At 38.8% G+C, this 19544-nt stretch overlaps 1 long non-coding RNA gene across 11 annotated transcripts in view; it reads left to right on the top strand.

Moving 5' to 3' along the window:
* Positions 1–19544, top strand: part of LOC116418440 — a 149350-nt gene that overhangs the window by 43599 nt on the left and 86207 nt on the right. The window contains exon 2 of one of the 11 annotated variants that reach the window (XR_004228459.1): positions 11492–11593. The exons of the other annotated variants lie outside the window; for them this stretch is intronic. This is a non-coding gene — a long non-coding RNA (uncharacterized LOC116418440). The remainder of the gene's footprint in view (positions 1–11491; positions 11594–19544) is intronic. 11 annotated transcript variants of the gene reach the window in all.

The following is a 19544-nucleotide window of genomic DNA, read 5'->3' as shown; positions in this document are numbered from 1 at the left end:
AGAGCACTATGCATTTTACTCTCTGTTTCTTGTCTCTTAGAATGCCAGGCCCTTGAAAGCAGGAGCAGTCTTAGCACATAGCTCAAGTCACACTTTCCTCAGCAGCTACCACTTCGGCCACTTCTGACTTAGCAGCAGCCACATTCCCTATCACTGTCTGTTTGGCTGCCCCACCATTGCCTCTATATATCCCTGTGCCAGGTGTCACCATTGAGCCACCCTACCACAGCCTTGTTGGTCAAAGGTTGAGGTGACAAGGGCTATATTATCACATCTGCCCTAGAGACAGCAAAGCAGCTAGCTGGGATTGAGAAGCCAACAGAAAGTGGGGGTGGAGATGAGATGATGGGGTGGAGATATGATAGAGGTGACCCAGGGCAGGAATGGTTGCTTCAGGGATGGCCAGGATGGGGGAAATGAGTGAGTTGAGGACACCTGTGACTCCCTGGAGGCAGAAAATGCCCTTCAGAAGGAAGAAATATGGGTGCAGATGTTGGTGGGGAGGGATGGGTGTAGGGACAGAGATGGGGAAGGCTGTGTGTTTGTGTGTTTAAGTTTAATATCTCTTGTTGTGAACTGATAGGCTGGAAGAAGTCTTTTAAAATAATAACAAGCTATTTACCAGCAAAGGACAATTGCATCTAGACTAGTAAGAAACATGTTAGAAAAAACTTAGTTGGAGCCCTGGACCTGCCACTATGGAGCTTTCTAAGCTCTAGTTAAATCTTATGTGACTATTAAATAAAATAATGTATATAATGTCCTAGAACATTGGAGCTACGCAGCAAATACTATTACTATTAACCACATAAACTTGGAAATCATGCAGACTTCTGTCAAAATATTATTCACCTGCCTTTCTATTTAAAAAAGAGGTTTTCATATTCCCAACCCCCATGGTTCTTTTGGGGTTTATCTACTCTACATGAATTCTGTGATATAATTCACCATGATTTTAAGCATGAGCCCCAATTTGCATGCCAGCCAGACATAGATAAATGCACTTATAGAAAAGGCTTGAATAGCCTTCAAAATATTCTAATTATTCTTCTTGGCAATTTTGTTTCATACACACACAAAATTCCTCCAAGGATTAAGCAACATTATCATCTGTCTAAATCAAGTAGACTCAGAATGTTTGGTGGGCTGCTTGCCACTGTAAATACAACTACTGTTGCAGAAACGTCAGAGAGAATAACTTAGTCTGTATTAAGTCACCTCCCTGCCTCAGATTTCTCCACTCTCAACATATGACTTTTACACCTTACCAAACTTTTATTTCCAGAGCACCGATCTGTGCATGTCTTGTCTCTCACCCTGATCCTCCAGGGGCTCCCCATTGTCAAACAGCTCATCTGACATGACTGGGACATATTTCTAGCCTCAACTCTTATGATGCCACCTCAGAGACCTTATGTTCCAGAAAAACTGAGATATATCTTATTTCTCGTCCCATGCTTTCCCAGTGGGAATGTTTAAATTCCACCCATGCATTGAAGCTCAGATAAAATGGCATGTCTTTTTGAAGCTTTTCCTTTTTTTTTTTTTTTTTTTTTTTGAGGCGGAGTCTCGCTCTGTCGCCCGGACTGGAGTGCAGTGGCCGGATCTCAGCTCACTGCAAGCTCTGCCTCCCGGGTTTATGCCATTCTCCTGCCTCAGCCTCCGGAGTAGCTGGGACTACAGGCGCCCGCCACCTCGCCCGGCTAGTTTTTGTATTTTTAGTAGAGACGGGGTTTCACCGTGTTAGCCAGGATGGTCTCGATCTCCTGACCTCGTGATCCGCCCGTCTCGGCCTCCCAAAGTGCTGGGATTACAGGCTTGAGCCACCGCGCCCGGCCGAAGCTTTTCCTAATTCTGGTGTTTAAATCCAAGGTGATAGTTTTTGTCTCTAAACTATCATGGAACTTTATTTTACCCATTTTGTACTGTACTGTGCCCACCTGTGTAATTGCTTGCTTTTCTCCCTCCTGTCCTTCCACCCCTTTCTTCCTCAAACACCATGTCCACCTATGTATTTCACCGGCTGAGCATACAGTGATGAACAACGCAGAAAAGATCCACACTCTAGTGGATGTGACAGTGTCATTGGGGCAAAGATAGCCATGAATCTCAGAACCAAAAAGCAAATTTGTAATTACAAAATGAGTTGAGTACCGCCAGGGAAAGTATAGAGCACTATAAGTGATATGCTTTGGCTGTGTCCTCATCCAAATCTCACCTTGAATTGTAATAATCCCCACATGTCAAGGGCAGGGCCAGGTGAAGGTCATTGAATCATGGGGTCAGCTTCCGGCGTACTGTTCTCATGATGGTGAATCAGTTTCATGAGACCTGATGGTTTTACGAATGGGAGATCCCCTGCACAAGCTCTCTTGCCTGCTGACACGTAAGATGCGACTTTTCTCCTCATTCGCCTTCTGCTGTGACTCCCAGCCATGTGGAGCTGTGAGTCAATCAAACCTCTTTCCTTTATAAATTACCCAGTCTTGGGTATGTCTTTATTAGCAGCATGAGAACAGATTAATACAATAAGCCAGCAAAACAGAAGATAGAATTTAGATTTTGAGGTAGAGAAGAAAGAAATTGTGGACAGAGAAATGGTGCAGACGTGTCATAACCTATATAAAGGTGCTAACAAAGGACAAAAAACAGGCATCACATATTTAGGTAGCCTAGCCCGTAATTCACAGTGAAATGGTCAAGCTCTTCTGGAGAATTCATAAGAAACTGACAAGGTTTCCCTTGATGCTTACCCAGCTGTTTAAGAGCAGAACAATTTGATTAGCCTTTCTTCTAGTTAATTATCAGTTTACCCATTTATCCAAATTATCAGTTTGAAAATTATCAGTTTTCAAACTGTCTTTGGTTTTTCCTTCTCCTATCCTCTTTTTATATTCCTGGTTTTGTTAAATAAATTAACAATAAATAATTATTTATTGGTTTTCACTGCATATAATAAATAATATGCTAATAAACAATATGCCTGTCAGTTATTTTTGGCAGAAGTTAGCATTTACTGAGATTTTGTTATGTGCCAAACATGGTGCTAAGAGCTTTAAATTGTTTCATTTAATCCTCATAACATAATTCCAAGATCAATTATTATTCTTTTATCATCAAAATGGAAACTAAAGCACAAAAAGATAAGTCAAGAAAAGACCAAATTTGATTCTAGTTCTTTTATTTCAAAACCTGTGCTTCTACTCACAAATTACCACTCCAAAGCCATACCACTTTTTCAGGCTTCTTGAAGGGAAACATAATGTTTCATCCATAGTGAGTCTCGACTGGTGAGATGAAAAATCAGGTAGATTAAACACACCTGATGCCATGGTATTACAGCACTATAGGGGCTTATGCTGATCTTCTGAAAACATGACTCTCAATTTTGAGGACCCAAATTAGTCCAAAATTTAAATGCCAATTTTCCACAATAACATCATAAGTCCGGCTTACAAGCAATAATTCTATGTGATTCTCTAAGATAACTGTTAGATGACATTGTGAATATATTATGTTTTCTTTTTTTTTTTCTGGCTCACGTTTACCAAATGCATTTTATTTTGTTGTATTTATTTTATAAGGATGTTTATTGCACAGATTTTAATCTATGTTTTCCCTTCCCTTCCCCTCTTCCTTCTTCCTTATTCTTCTTTCTCCCTTTTTATCTTTCTTTCCTTGTTGTTTCTTTTCCTCCTTTTGTATTTTCTTTTTTCCTTTCTTTCCCTTCCTTTCTTCATCCTTTCTATTTATCCATGCATCCATCCATCTATCCTACTTTCTCATTCTATAGTAGCAAAATAGTTGTAATTTCCAGAAATTGTAAACATCCTTCTAACAAGAATTGTTCTCCATGTGTTAGCATTCTCATAGCTGAGTTCAGAAACTGGCATGAGTTAGCTTACTAGTGCAAGCATCTCTTGTTGAGGGCGATTTGTAACTTGATTTGAAAAGGATTTTCATTTTCTAAGCAATATTCAAAGGCACTGCTTGCTCCCCACCACAGAGAATTTCTAAAGCTTTCAGAAAGCACTCCACCTGAATAAAATATCAGGCTATATGATATTTAGGTAGACCTTGAAACCTTGAACATTGAGATACTTACCTAATCCTAAACTATGCTTCAGTAGAATAACTTAATTAATTTCCAAGACTTGACACTGTTTCCAGTTCAGCCAGAATGTCTCTTAGGAACAACTACTTAGCTGTCATATTGGTGCTGTGCTTCAAAAAACCAAAATAGTACAGATGATAGAAAGTAATTTTTAAAATTTTGTAATGTACAGTTGTGGGTTTACATTTAGATATATGCACTCAGGATTAACCTTAGATATGAGGACATGATGAGCAGGCTAATAATTTGGTATCTCCTTAAGCAATATTCTTCAAATGGTTGTTCCAAATTGATTTAGTGGTAAAGAGGAGGACCTAGTTTTCTATTAGTAAGAATTGTATTTTTCTACTATTCAGTCATAAAAAGGAATGAGATCATTCATTTGCAGGGACATAGATGGAGCTGGAGGCCATTATGTTTAGCAAAGTAAGGCAGGAACAGAAAACCAAATACTGCATGTTGTGGCTTGTAAGTGGGTGATAAATGATGAGAACACATGCTCACATGGAGGGGAAACAACACACAATGGGGCCTTTAAGAGGGTGAAGGGTGGGAGGAGGGGAAGATTTGGAAAAACTAGTGGGTACTCGGCTTAACACCTGGCTGATGAAATCATCTGTACAACAGCCCCCATGATGACACAAGTTTACCTGTGTAACAAACCTGCATTTCTCCCCCTGCAGTTAAAAGTTATGTTTTGTTTTTTTCTTTCTAGATTCACGTTGCCTAACATTTCTAAACGTATTATGGCTCTAGTTCTTTCTCTATTTTTCTATTGTTGTTTGTTAATCTCAAACAATTTATTGGAATGTACTTAAAGGTTTTAAATTTAGATTAAATAGTAACATTTCACTACAGCATGCACTACATCATGTTTCTTTTCTTGTTTTTGTTTCAGATTTTTCTTTGATTTTATTTTCTTTCAGTGGCCTACTCTCAGTGTTGGTGTCTGAGCTTGCTGTGTGTGGAACAGAAGATTTTTAAACCTGTAGATTTATAGCAAACAACGAATCTTTAAATAGTTCTTCAGATCTGGAAGTGTTCCCACTTATTAATTAATTTGAGAAGGTTTTGCCAGATCTGAGGGAAATTTTCGTATTTTTTCTTCTCGCAAGGCAAAGAAGTTCTCAGGCCTATGAAATTATAGAAAGGAAATGAAATCTGGCAAGATCCTCAGAGACTGTTTCATTGGAATTTTTGTGCTTCAGATATAAAGAAAATCAAGCTCACAAATGAAGTCAGGTGTTTCAAACCTCCCGAAAGGAGTCTTCCTGTTCTATATGGAGGAAGGCATTAGTCACGTTGAGGTCCTTTTGGGATTCTCTAGTTTTCATGTTTCAGTAGTAGGCAAAGGAGTGTTTGAAGCATCAAGAGCATTTTCGATGTCACTATTCTCTGTCTTAACTCTCTTGAAGCATCAATTATGATCAAGCTTGCAGTCTGAGAGTAAGATGTGGGAGGAGACAGAAATGAAATGCAATTACCCAAGAAAGTATTTAAATACAATTGTATTAAATACTATTATGGAGAGATGCAGGCTATTGTGAGTGTGTACATAAAAACAGAGGGTTCTGATCTGGTCAGGTGGACTGGGGAAAGCCTCCAGGAGGAAGACAAATTTAAGCTTTAAGCTGAAACCTGAAGGGTGATTAGAAATTGTGCAACTGAGGAAGACAATTCTATTAATAGCGCTATCATAAAAACATCCCCTAGTGACTGGAATGTAGGGTTTGAGACCTTGGGCTCAAAGACTGACTGCCTGAGCAAAATTCTCTCCTTTACCACACTTTCAGCTCTGTTTTCTGCCGGCAAGACGCTGAGGTTTTCTGTTCCTCTCCAGTCTTTTCTGTGAAATTAGGAAGCAATACTATTAAGGTATTGTGCTCTTATAACCATTATCACACAATTTTGATAATCCCATGTGAAACTTAAATGCAATAATGCATATAAAGCATTTTAACACAGTGCCCAACACTCAGTAAACAGTCAACAAATATTGGCTATTATTATTGCAGGATTCTGCAGCTTACAAAACATTTTCATAGGCATCATGCATTATCTCATCACCAATGCTTTCCTATAGTACTAGTTCTTGGGGGCACTTCCTCTGCTGATGGTACTATGATTCTATTTGGAGAAAATAAGCAAATGCTGTGAACCCCTTTTTAGCTTTATCAGCAGCTAGGAGTGTTCTATAGGGAGAATCGAGGCAGAGCTTGGGTCTCAGAGTCCCCAAGAATATTCAAGAATCCTCCTATGTAGACTGGAAGTTTGCCAATACTTAAAATTCTAGCAGTGTCTTAGACGAATAGAAGCACACATTTAAAGGACTAGGTTACATTAAGGATTTTGACAACATGACATTTATGGTTTAAGTGCTCCTCAGGAATCATGTCCTCAAACTGTTCAATAATGATGTAAGATGGGTGAGCAAACAATTTAAGCTTTACTCTAAAATAATCTCAGCGGGAGCACAATATTGTAAACAGTCATTGCTGTGTCTCCATTCTGTGAAGCACCCTTTCATTGTTGTCCATTTATTCCTTTACACTAAAAGTCTTTGACCAAGTTACTTAGCATCTTCTAACAATTCTTAAAAGTTCTTCTAAAGAAATTCAATATAAGGTAGTGTGAGCTATTATACTGACTATAAAGAACGTCATTTTTATTGAAAAGAGCAAACTTTCCACTATACACATTTGACCTTCTTCTACCTGGTATTGTGGCTCATCTGAGAATAGGGATGGTGGCTGTATTAGTTCATTCTCATGCTGCTAATAAAGATGTACCTGAGACTGGGTAATTTATAAAGGAAAAGGGTTTAATTGACTCACACAGTTCAGCATGGCTGGGGAGGCCTCAGGTAACTTACAATCATGGTGGAAGGGGAAGCAAACACGTCCCTCTTGGTATGGCAGCAGCCAGGAGAAGTGCAGAGTGAAGTGGGGTGGGTGGAAGTCCCTTATAAAACCATCAAATCTTGTGAGAGCTCACTGTTATCACAAGAACAGCAGCATGGGGGAAACCGCCTCCATGATTCAATTACCTCCCATGACATGTGGGGATTATGGAAACTACAATTCAAGATGAGATTTGGGTGGGGACACAGCCAGACCGTATGAGTGGCATTTATTATTGCAATTTGACAGCATTTAACGTTGGTAGATTATTTTACAGCTTGCAACATACTTTTCCACTATTTGGTTCTCTCAGCAGCCTTTCTCAATTTTTAGTTAGTGAAATTGAGACCCAAAGTTAAATAGATTGCCCAAGTTCAGAGAGCTGGTCAGTGACACAGCCAGGACTTGAACCAAATGTTTCACTTCCAAATAGAAAGCTCTTGCCACCAAATGTTGATTTTTGCTTCATTTTCAAAGCTTGCACATGAACACAAGAGCAAGTATTTTACAGTTCTAAGATTAGTAGAACACAGAAGAGGATCTTTTCTAGTATGTCTGAGGACCCCACTGAACTACTGAGGACCCCACTGAACTACATTCAGTTCCCAGGAAGTATTAGGACTTCAAAGACCAGGCAAGAGAATATTACTGTGTCACTGCCAAGCAACAGAGACAAGGTCGCAGCAGCCACCTTGGGGAGAACTGTTGGGGATACAGAGTTACAGCAGGCCATTAGCCTCTGTGACACTTTCTATACCTGAGAATTCCCCAGAGGCCATGAGGGACTAATCCTCCCAAGGCCTCTGGGAATTTTCAACCCTGTGTGGAAAAGACAACCTCCAACCATTTAAGACAGCCAAGAAAACTTGTTAGTGATCTCCTTAGGGTCCCTCGCTTCGGGCAGTTTAAGAATTGTTTCATTTCAACCTAAATCAGGACATCTCTTTAAGAAAATCCAGCTTGCTATTTTACTGCCTCCTTTGGGATTAAGTTAAGGAAACTAAAGCCATTATCTGCTTGTGGCTTTGCTGAATCAATGAATTTTACTCACTATAAACCCACGTGAAGTGATTCTTTTTCATGAAAAGATGGCATAGGCATTTTTTGAGCCTTGAGTTTTGAAGGATACACAGAAGGCTCTCAGTCTGACAATTAGAGCAGACATCATGGCAGTGCACATGCACAGTGTCAGGGGCTTTTCCATATTGGACATGCTGAAAGACAGAGATACAGATTCTGTTTAAAGTAAAATAATAAAAAGAGGAGCTAAGCAGGAATTTAAAATATTTGGAAATCATAAAAAAATGGTTTGTCTTTCTCTGGATGTTGCTATCTAAATTGTGCCTTCCCTTTAGACTTTTGAAACATCTTTTGTTAAAATCAAATACAGGTGCAACAATTTTGCTTCTTTGGTACAAACCTAATGGACTGGGACACGTGGCTTAGGGTCAGCAGTCACAGCTTGGCAAAGCTACCATGTTTTCTTAAATCTAGGACTGCATTGATTCAAAAATGCATCGCATTATTTTTATGCACCGCTAAGAAAAAAAAAAATACCAACAGCTGGTCACACCAGCCTCTTATGGCTTTGTATCTTATCTTTTCAATGGTACTGGTGATTTTTCTTTCCTTCATTTCATTGCCTGGCAAGTGAGAGGCACTGTCTTTTGCATGGGACCCAATAACAAAATGTAACACATTTTCATCTACATCTATAAATAACTGGATTGTTGTTTTGCAAGAAATTAGGGAGTTTCAATCATCACTTGGACAGTAAGTATTTATTTCCCTAGTAATACCAAGTTTACATGCAGTGGCTCATTTCAACAAAATGACTTTGTTTCCAAAATGAATCATAGTGCAGTCTTTTTGAAGACTGACAAGTTATAATGTTTGGTCTGTCACCACTGCCACCCAGACAACAGCAATGGTAATAAGATACATTTAAATTTTGGAAAAGTTAATAAGTGAAAAACAAGTGTGATTTAGAATTGAAGAACTATGATAATTCATCAGCCTAAACAGCCAAGAGATGAGGAAACCGTCCAGATGTGGGAATTTCCTGTCCAATGATGAGGAATTGAAGAAGTAACCTAGTGACAAAGGACTTAATGTTCCCCTCAACAGGACTAAGCTTTAGATAGGTTTCTTCCTGACCTCCCCCTTCCTTAAAGCATTTACTTTAGGAAACTTTTACATTCTTTCTCTGCCCCTTTGAGGTGTAAATCTTCTGTAACTCAGAAGTATCTTTCGCAAGGTCCTGGGAACCACCCCCTTTAAATGTAATAATCTAAAGAGAAGGGGCCCCTGTCTCCCAGTCTCTGTGGGAGGGTAGGAGACTAACTTTGATGGGCTCTTATTAACAAACACAGATGGCTTCACACATTAAACAGCCTTCACTTCTAATATCCTCTAGTGCTTTCCCATTAACTCACTCCAGCATTTACAAATCCTCCCCTCTAGCCTTTTGTTTCAATGGAGTTGAATTTAATCTCTCTCCCCACTGCAACAGTCTGGAATAAAGTCCTCCTTCCTTGTTTACCTGATCCAGCGCAACTTTTCTTTTACACTAGTGACCCAGTTCTAGAGAAATGGTCAGCGTTAACATGATACTGCTTACACACTTAGCATGTGTTATTTTGAATTGTGATTTTCTCTTTTTATGCATAAGTTTTGGTCTCCCAATTAGCTTATATAGTTTATTTATTTTCAGAGAGTAATATATATTCAGCAATATATATTCCCCTGTAGTATTTTCATGTTGTAAATGCTGAGTGAAAGTGAAGGTGTGTTGAAAATTATAATTTACTATTAGAACTGGTCATTTTTGGCCGGGTGCAGTGGCTCACGCCTGTAATCCCAGCACTTTGGGAGGCCAAGGCGGGCAGATCACAAGGTCAGGGGATCAAGACCATCCTGGCTAACAGGGTGAAACCCCGTCTCTACTAAAAATACAAAAAAATTAGCCAGGCATGGTGGCGGGCGCCTGTGGTCCCAGCTATTTGGGAGGCTGGGGCAGGAGAAAGGCGTGAACCGGGGAGGCGGAGGTTGCAGTGAGCCAAGATTGCGCCACTGCACTCCAGACTGGGTGACAGAGCGAGACTCCGTCTCAAGGAAAAAAAAAAAAAAAAAAAGAATTGGTCATTTTTATCGTTTAGAATCATAGGAGTGTAGAGGTGAAAGGAAATTCTAATCCAAATATCAAATTTTTCAGTATAATATTCTGTAACCTAGAGGGATTAATATCTTTTTCAAGATCAATTAGTTAATGGTTAGCCAAAAACAATCCAGTGCTGTTTTCACTAGACCAGTGATGCCCCACACTGAGCTACCCGTTGAAGAGACCTATGGAGCTTTAAAAAATGCTGACGCAATTTTTTCATCAAGATCAATTGATTAAACATCTCTGGTTGTGAGCCCTCACATTTGTGGTTTGTAAAAGCTCTCTAGGTGATTATAAAATGTAGTCAGGTCACGAAACTACTAGAATATGCTTTCTCCCTATGTGTAACCTAAAAGGAAACTAGTTCTTAGTTTGTGGTCCTGCGCAGAGTGGCAGAGGAATAAATTTTTAATGCTTTTAGCACTTCTGAGTGGATTCCCATTTTAATAGCACTCATCATTTATTATTTTTATTCCTTCTGTTGCTTTCATGACTAGAAGTTTATAAAGTTGCGTGTGTTACAACTGCCTTGCTGGTTATGGTAGCTCACAGAGCCTGGGAAGGTGGCCTTTGTACTAAAGCAAACAGTACTTGATGTGCCTCTGGAGCTGGTCTATTTGCAGATTCGGCTGCTTGGCAGAGGGAAAAAATTTTCAATGAACATTTCTATAATGTTACCAATCTATTAGACTGCTGGTCTACAAATCTGTACCAGTGATAGAATTTTTGTAGGTCAGTAAGATATATACTTCATAAGACTATGAACACCAAGGAAGAAAGAAATTGAATAAATGCAAATGATTATTTTGGTTATACAAATAAGTGAGCCTAATATAGTAATAATTGCAATTAAAAAGAAAGCCAGGTGCCATTGCACTAGAGAACACCACCTTCATAAAGAAATTTAGCCAAGAAATTATCACATGCCTTAGCTGTAAGCTTTGAATAAGAACCACATTTTTAAGGTTTTTTTTTTTTTTAATTCATTAGACATAAATTAAACCAAATCAGGAGATTGAAGTATCTCCTCCCTCACTCCCACACCACCGTGGGCCTAACCTTAATTTGCTGATGTTCGCAGTATTTGTATAGTACTGCTCTTCTAGAGCAACGGCAATGCTACTGTGATGATTCAGGGAAAGAATTAGAAACTATATATTTTTAAAATTTCCCTTTTATGAGCAATGTAAATTGGCAAGGAAAACACAATTAAGCAATTTCAAAGGTATAATTTCATGGAGATTTAAACATCACGTATCCAAACAGTGTTTTTTAAAAAAGAAATTTGTAATTAAATTTTTGTATTATTTATAGTTCTAATCTTTGGGAGATAATGGTGAAGAAAATTACCAAGAACGTGATTTTTACAAAGAACTATTTGAAAAGTCCCAGCCTAAAATGTTGAAACAGAAAAAGGTGAGTGACTGGTGGTTTTGGAGGCAGAAAACAGTGGAGCCGTCCATTTGGCATTGCTCTAAGGTCATTAACTAGGGGAGATCTGCAGGTTGCATTCCTCAGCTTAGAAGCCAGTGGCTCATGGAAAAAAGTCCTCCCAGTAAATAAGAGACTGCACCACAGATACTGCAGAAGGAGCAGGGAATTACCAGGCATCTTTAACCCTTCCATTTTTACATCCTATGTTTGTAATCTTCCAATGCAAGGTTTCATTTTACAGTTTTTTTTTTTTTTTTGTTCTGACAGCATCAAAGTTTGCTTCTATTTACGTAGAGTCTTGGGAGCCCCTAGTTTTTGAGCAAGTCAGTTCCATTGCACAGCTTTACTTGTTTGAAAATTCTCCAGTGCATCAATAAAAATCTGATTCCAAATGTTTTTACCTGCTAGGCTGAAGTTGCCTGTCTTTCTAGGTCCACATTTGGTAATATCAGGTTGGGGCTTGAAATCACCCACAGTATGAGTATTTATACGGAAGAAATCTGCAAGTGATACGAATCAGGAAATCTTTGGAAAGAGTTGGTTGTTAAACTTTACCAGCACACCGATACTTCTGGAGCTGAGCAAAATAAGTCTACCCCCTCATCTTCACAACAGTCTTTCACACATATGTAAGGTTCCTTTCCCATTCTCTCAGAAGTCCAGGCCATACAAGGTAGGAAGGACCCTGGGAGGGGCTCTTGCTGGGCAGTTCTAATTTTGAGCAAGTGGTATGTATATTTGCCAGCGTGTGTGTCCTTATCTAAGATACACTGCTTGCTTCATTAAACTGTTTCAGACATTAAAATAATATCTGCAAAGTGCTTAGCACGGGACCTAGCACGTCATAAGACCTTGGACACTTTTAGCTCTTGTTATCTTTAGTGCAATGGTTTATTGAGCCAGAGAACAGCCTTTGCTTACTCTTTTCTCCTAGTCAAGGAGTTTAGGGGAAAGTGCATCCTAACAATAGTTTTTACTTTTTTCCAAATTGCTTTATTTGACCCAAATTTGTACAATTTTGATTAGGCACCAAGGCTTACAGATACATTTACTTTCAACTTCAAATTTAATGTTGCATCCTATTAGGACCCTTGGATTGTCAGAGTGGCTATCCCAAAGCCTTCTTTTTGTCTTACAAAGAGAGCCCCAAACCATTTAAAATGTTTGCCTGAACAGGAGCATACCCTCAGGTTTGAGGAGAGGGTGTGGAGTGTGTGGTCATTTCCTATACTATCAACTCTTCTCTGATTCATCATTCTGTCTCTCAGAGCCTAACACATTTGTCCCTTTGTGCATGATTACTTACTCTTCCTCTTCTAATGTCTTTAAGGCTCATGGTACTCTCCACACGAAAAGGGGAACCCAGCTATTGTTGTGGCATGCTAAGGTGGTCACCAAGTTTCCCTCCTCCTCATGTACATGTCCTGTATAATCCTATCCTCTTGAGTGTGGGCATGAACTGCGAACATGATGGGATAGCACTCCCTTGATGAGGTTATTCTGTAAGGCACAGGTGATTTCAGAAAAGGAGATTATCCTTCTTGGGACCGGCTTAACCTTTAAAGGGATTGGACTTTTGCTGAAGTCAGAGATTTGAAGCATGAAACACATTCTGCGTGAAGGAGATTGTCTGTTTCTAGCTTTGAATTATGGAGGGGGCCAATTAAGAGCCCTCAGCCCACCAGAAATCAGAATTTCAAACACACAGCCTCAAAGAACTGAATTCTGCCAACAACCTGAGTGAGCTTTCCCCTATCCTATAAAAGAAAGTGAACCCACCTGACACCTTCATTGTGGGACTCTGGGTAAAAGACTCAGTTTAACTAGACCTGACTTCTGAACTACACAACTGTGTGAAAATAAATGGCTATTGGTTTTGGCTGCTATTTTTGGTCATTTTTTTTTAATGCAGCAACAGGAAACGCATGTACCAGCTATCATGTGCCCTCAGAATTTTCTTCTTCAGTCTAAACAGCTTTAATCTCATCACCGTATTGCCAGACTCTCTCAGCAGCCATGGGTGCCTCCTCCTCGATTCTTTCTGGTTTCATCAACGTTTCTTCTAAATATGGGCTGTCTTTTCTCTACCTCTGGCTCAATATTCACTCGAATCACAGGTAGAATGTCTTAAAATGATCCAAGAGATGTTCCACAATGAGGTAAATGAACTAAGACATAATATTTTGAGGAGGTATGTGTATGTTATATCAACACAGAAAAATGTGAATCTGTTCTGAAACAAGGCAGAGAAATAATCGAAGAAAAAAGCCTCTGACCCATTCCTCTACTGAGGCACTTTTCACACTGCCATGTGATTATTTCCATCTGGGTCTAGTCTGTGAACTCATTGGGGGTGAGAGACTGTACTATTTTCATCTCTAAACTCCAAGGATAGGTGTTCATTGAATGTCTTCTACCTTTACCTGAAATAGAAGCACTTGCAAATGATAGGAAGTACAGCTTGCTTAGATTGATTGAAGATATTCTCCGAAGTTGAGAAGCAGCAGAGAGAACTATCCATTTGGAAAGATGTGAGTGACTGAGGAATGCACCATGAAGTAAATGCTTTTTCAGGAACTGAAAGCAATTTTAATGAAGCAGTTGTTGGCAAGCTCTTCCAGGGTGGGAGATAAAGAATTGAACAAAAATAAAAATGAGACACCTTAGAATTTGCCATAAAACAAACAAGACAGGATGTGGTAACACTGGTAGTTTAGAGCCACTCTCAAAGCATATTTTCTCTAGTTCAGAAGGGCACTGTCTTTGAGAGAAACTGGGTTATACACACAGACATAACCAGGGGGATTTGTCCAGGGTAAAATAGCCAAACTAATATTAAGAGAAGAAAATCTACTCACAGTTGAAAGATAAATGGAATAAAGAGAAAGAAGCTGAAGAGCCTAGCCTTCTGTAGGGAAGTCTAGGCTCCCAACAGGGAACCTAATTAGTTCTCTCTCACTTGGGTTGCCAGTTCCTCAGAGCACAGTCTGGGGAACAATCATCCCAAGGAAGTAAGCAATTGAGAAATAACAGTAACCAAAACCTAAATTTATGTTGTTACTTGGAGTGCATATGCTGCATGAATACATGTGAGATCAGTAACAGTTTCACCGTTCCTTAGTTGGGGAAACAGGCCCAGAAGGTATGTGACCTGCTAAAGGTTGCACAGCTGATAACTGGTAGGGTCAGGGAAGGACTGGAACCTGGTCCAACAATTTGATGCTAAATCCTGTGCTCTTTCAGAACATCAAATTATCTCTCCAAGGAAGAACAAAGACTAAAAAAAAATTATGTATTTTGAGATCAACACCCAGGTTTTTTTTTTTTTTTTTTTTTTTTTTGCGATTTGTAGATGAGTTATGCTCCTGGGAAAGTCATTTAATTTTCTGGAAAAAAAAAATCCAATAACCCATTCAACTCTAACATCTTTGATTGCCCGATTCTAAGAATTTATTGAGCACCTAAAATGAATAAAATTCCAGGACTGAGACTTTATAGGAAATACAGAAAAACTATGACTCTCTGTTGTTGTATATTCATTTATTTAACAGACATTTATTTAAACATCCTTCTGCCAGGCAGGTACTAGGAAACAATTCTAGATACTAGTGTATTTTCCTCCATCAGCCAATTATACAAAGGTTTGCATTGAAAGTTGGCTCATAAATTCCCACCTACTTTGATATCAATCCTGCATCAGCGATGTTCCTACAAATGAATCAGATGATATCTATTTTATGAATTTCTTTCTAAAAGCAGTTACTTTCTAACTCAATGTTAAAGTGTTCCATTTACCTTGAAGGTACAGATAATGTTTGTATTTGTTTTCAATAGTTGCTAGGTAACAGAACACTGCCCACTACTTTTCATCACAGAAACTATCAGTCAATTTAAGATATTTGTTATTTTATGTTATATTTTGGAAAGTGAGGAATGTATATAATTGAGGTCCACACCATTACAAAAAAAAAGCTTTGCTAGGTAATTAACAGTGAATATCTGTGTGGTACAAAAAAACTGTTATGGTTACTCACTATCTCATTACAAGGTATTGTATCATTTCTATCATTTGAAATAGAATTTGCAAATCCATTTAACAAGGCAGACATGAAGTATAAAACAACCCAACATGCTGAAAGTGAACAAGTGAACAAGGATGACACTCACTGTCACCCCCCCTCTCTGGTGGAACTCTCAAGATAGTTGGTTGGCTGTAAGTGATCCTTATTTCTCTAACATAAGGATAAGAAATCATAAATAGAAGTTCTAATATTTTCTCTTATCATTTTGTTCCATCTTATACTATACTACAGTCACCACTGCCCATCTGCCATTGTCCTCCCTCCTCCCAGGTGACTGCAGCTCATTTTGGAGGCACCATTTAGAAACACATGCTAAATACAAAAATATTTAATAACACACATATGTGTAAAGAAGAAATTAAACATAACCCATAATCTACCACCTCACGACGAATGCATATTACATAATTAGAAGTTTCCTATTTGTGGCAGTTGGTTGTGTGTGTGTGTGTGTGTATGTATGTGTGCAGCCTTTACATTTTTAAATCTCAACATTAATGTTAATAACTGGAATATTATTTCTGTTGGCTTCTTGTTAGTATAAAGAAAAGCTATTTTCAACATTTTATTTTATGTTGACATTTCATTAAATTTACTAAATTCTCTTGTTATTTATAGCAGGTTTTTCTTTTTTTTTAAGAAAGGATCTCTTTCTGTTGCCCAGGCTGGAATGCAGTGCCATGATAACTGCTCACTTTAGTCTCAACCTCCTGGCTCAAGTGATCCTCACACCTCACCTCGGCCTCCCAAGTACCTGGGGCTACAGACACATGCCACCAGGCCTGGCTAATTTTTGTATTTTTTGTAGAGATGAGGTTTCACCATGTTGCCAAGGCTGATCTCAAACTCCTGGCCTCAAGCAATCCTCCTGCCTCAGCTTCCCAAAGTACTGGGATGACAGGTGTGAGCCATCATGCCTGGTAGTAGTTTTTTTTGTTTGTTTGTTTTTCCACAGGAGTTTCTTGAATTAATTTTCTTGGTGTACAGTAGAATAATCAGCAAAATTTTTATTTTCAATATTTAAACCAATGGAACAATTCTTTTGTTATATATTATTTAGTAGAAACTTCAAGATAAAAACAAATAATATAAATATATTTTGCAATTACAGTGTAATTGTATTACCAAACAGTCTGTTAGTATCTATTGAGTTTCACTCTCTGTCCTGGTAGTTTCACTACTGACTGCTTTTCTGTCAGTTTTTCATCTTCCTCTGTCTTGAGATTCCTGTTCTGATACTTTTTTTTATTGGTCTTTTTTTTTTTTCTTTTTTTTCAAACTTTTCTTACAATGAGTAACCGTTAGGTGTAATCACTGAATCCATTATGGTGATAGGTGAATCATACTTGTCTAGGAATAGGCCTTGAGTTCCACTCCTTTTCTCTCAGTAGTCCATAAATGTTATTCCAATTCCAAGTGTTGCAGATGAAAAGTGTGATTTCAGCCTGATTCTTTTGCCTATATAAATATATTGTTCTGTCTAAAAGCTTTTAAGATTTTTCACTTTATTTTTAGAAATCATGAATTTTAATGCTAAGTGTGTGTCTTCAATTATCAAACCTTTCTGGAACTTGGTTAGCCATTTCAATCTGAGACTCAAATATTTCTTCTGGAAATTTTATTATATTATTTGTTCAATATAGCCTCTCATTCATCTTTTTTTTTCTTTTTTTTTGAAACTTTTTTTTTTTTTTTCTTTTTGGAACTCAAATGTTGGGTTTCCTAGATCTATGTACCAAGTATCTTTCTATTTTCCTCCTGATATAAATCATGTATTTTTGCTGTGTACTTCAGGAATTTTCTTCCACTTGGTCTCTCAGGCCTCTAATTAAGGTCTTAACAATGACTATATTCACCTTCGATGTATATGCTAATTTTAAAATATTTTTCTTTTTTTGAAATGGGGTTTTACTGTGTTATCCAGTCTGGTGTCCAACTTCCTTGCTCAAGTGATCCTCCTGCCTCAGCCTTCTGAGTAGCCCCGATTACAGACGTGTGCTACTACTGTGCCCAGATTTCTTTTTTTTTTTTAGTTCCAAAATATATTCTTGACTCTTAACTTGAACCCTTGACTCTTCCTAAATGTCTTTCTCTTTCTCTTTCCTCTTCTCTTTCATCTTCTGCATCTCTTCCTCTTCTTCTATTGTATTTCTTAAGTAACCCATTTTGGCTAGAGTTGCCCAGATCAGAGTGTTTTACTTCTTCTTCATCTTTTGCATGGCATGCTCATTAAATTCAGCATTTTCTTCCTTAACTGTAATCTCATGTCCACCTACCAGGGTTCCTTAGTAGCCTCTTGTGTGGTCTGGCAGCATAGCAGCAGACAGGTTTTCAGTGCCACATCAAGGCCCTGAGAGAAAACCCCTGACTTTTATCTTCTCCAGAATTAGGGATAAGGAGTTCAGTGTTCCTGTTTAGCTTGGTCCTGGATCCCTGGAGAACAAGGTGATCAGGCACATTCATACTGGCTGAAGTCACCCTTTCCCTTGTGGTTCCACATCTGGCCCAACAAAGAGAAAGTTCACCAGCTTTGTGGGGACTCTGGCAGACCCCTAATGCTCCTGTACACTTTAGTAGCCTGTCTGGCTTAAGAAACGTTAGAAAATGAAATGGAATTAGGAGTGGAGGGAAAGGAAATTCTACTTAAACCTTCATCTTCCAATAATTCTCTCCTAACTTTTTTGTTAGATAAAGCCTCCCTTATGAAACAAGAAAGAAAGGGTAGTGGAAGGACAAAGTTTAGTTGAGGAGGGGCAGGTCATTCAGAAGTCCAGCCCTTGTCTCCTGTGGTTTCTAGTGTGCCTGATGTTCTCTGATGTCAGCAGCTCACCCATAGCCCCAACACTTTTACCTGGATGCTAAAGAGTCTCTGTTTAAAAATACAGATTTGATTATTACTTAGGTGTGGCAAGGCCATTAGATCAAGTGACTGCCATTGGAAAGAGAATTTGTTCTTCTCACAGATCCCAAGAGAAGAGGGAATGCTACACCACAAGGAGCTACTAGGGGAAGCCTCCGGGTCAGTCAGGAGACCACAGGAGGCGGTGGAGGGTATGTGGGCAAGAACTTTTATTGTATGGGGAGGAACAGCAAGGCAAGGTAGGTATATTTAGGATTAGCTAGTTTGAATAATCTCAGGGGAGCTCTGGGGCATAGGACTGTCCTTAGTTGTCTGGTACCTGTCCCTTGGGTGATTAGGGCAGGGGATAGTGGCCTGAATGTGTGAGCTGATAAAGGACATTGGGAGTATGGGCACTGGTTGGGTTGCTTTGCATTTGAAAGACATGCTCTGCTCTCTAGCTAAGTTGTTTTTACCACTAGCTATTGGCTAACCCTGGGAGGGCCAGTCCGTTCCACAGTCAGCAAGACCCAAGAGGTTGAAGTCTCAGGACACAGAAAATAAAAAACATAGTTAATTCAGTCTCCCTCCTAGAACTGCTGACCAGCTGCAGGCAAAACCTCCTTATCTTGATTTTTCTCAGCGTGCAGTTTAGAACATCTAAACAACAGCATGACAAAATTGCTCTTCTACGTACTAGAGGAGAGAAACAAAAACAGTACTATAAACCATAGAGAATACTGAGTAAAAGCAAGAATTTTGATCAGACATGGATTTGAATCCAAACTCAACTCTTAGCAACTCTGTGCTTTTGAGCAAAAATGGGAGAATATTACCCACTTTATAGAGTTGTCATGAGGAAAAAATTATCCTACATGTAAATGATTGTGGTTGTTATTATTAGAAAAATGAACAAATAGGATCAAACTAGGATATTATCCAAAATAGTTATTTTGGGTCTTATTATACGTAACTTTTGTCCTCACACAGTTGGTATAAATTCCTAGATGCC

This window comes from Piliocolobus tephrosceles, chromosome 14, assembly GCF_002776525.5.
Source record: "Piliocolobus tephrosceles isolate RC106 chromosome 14, ASM277652v3, whole genome shotgun sequence".
Classification (NCBI taxonomy): Eukaryota; Metazoa; Chordata; class Mammalia; order Primates; family Cercopithecidae; genus Piliocolobus; species Piliocolobus tephrosceles.
Note: the sequence above shows the minus strand (reverse complement) of the source record. Positions and strands in the feature narration are given on the sequence as shown.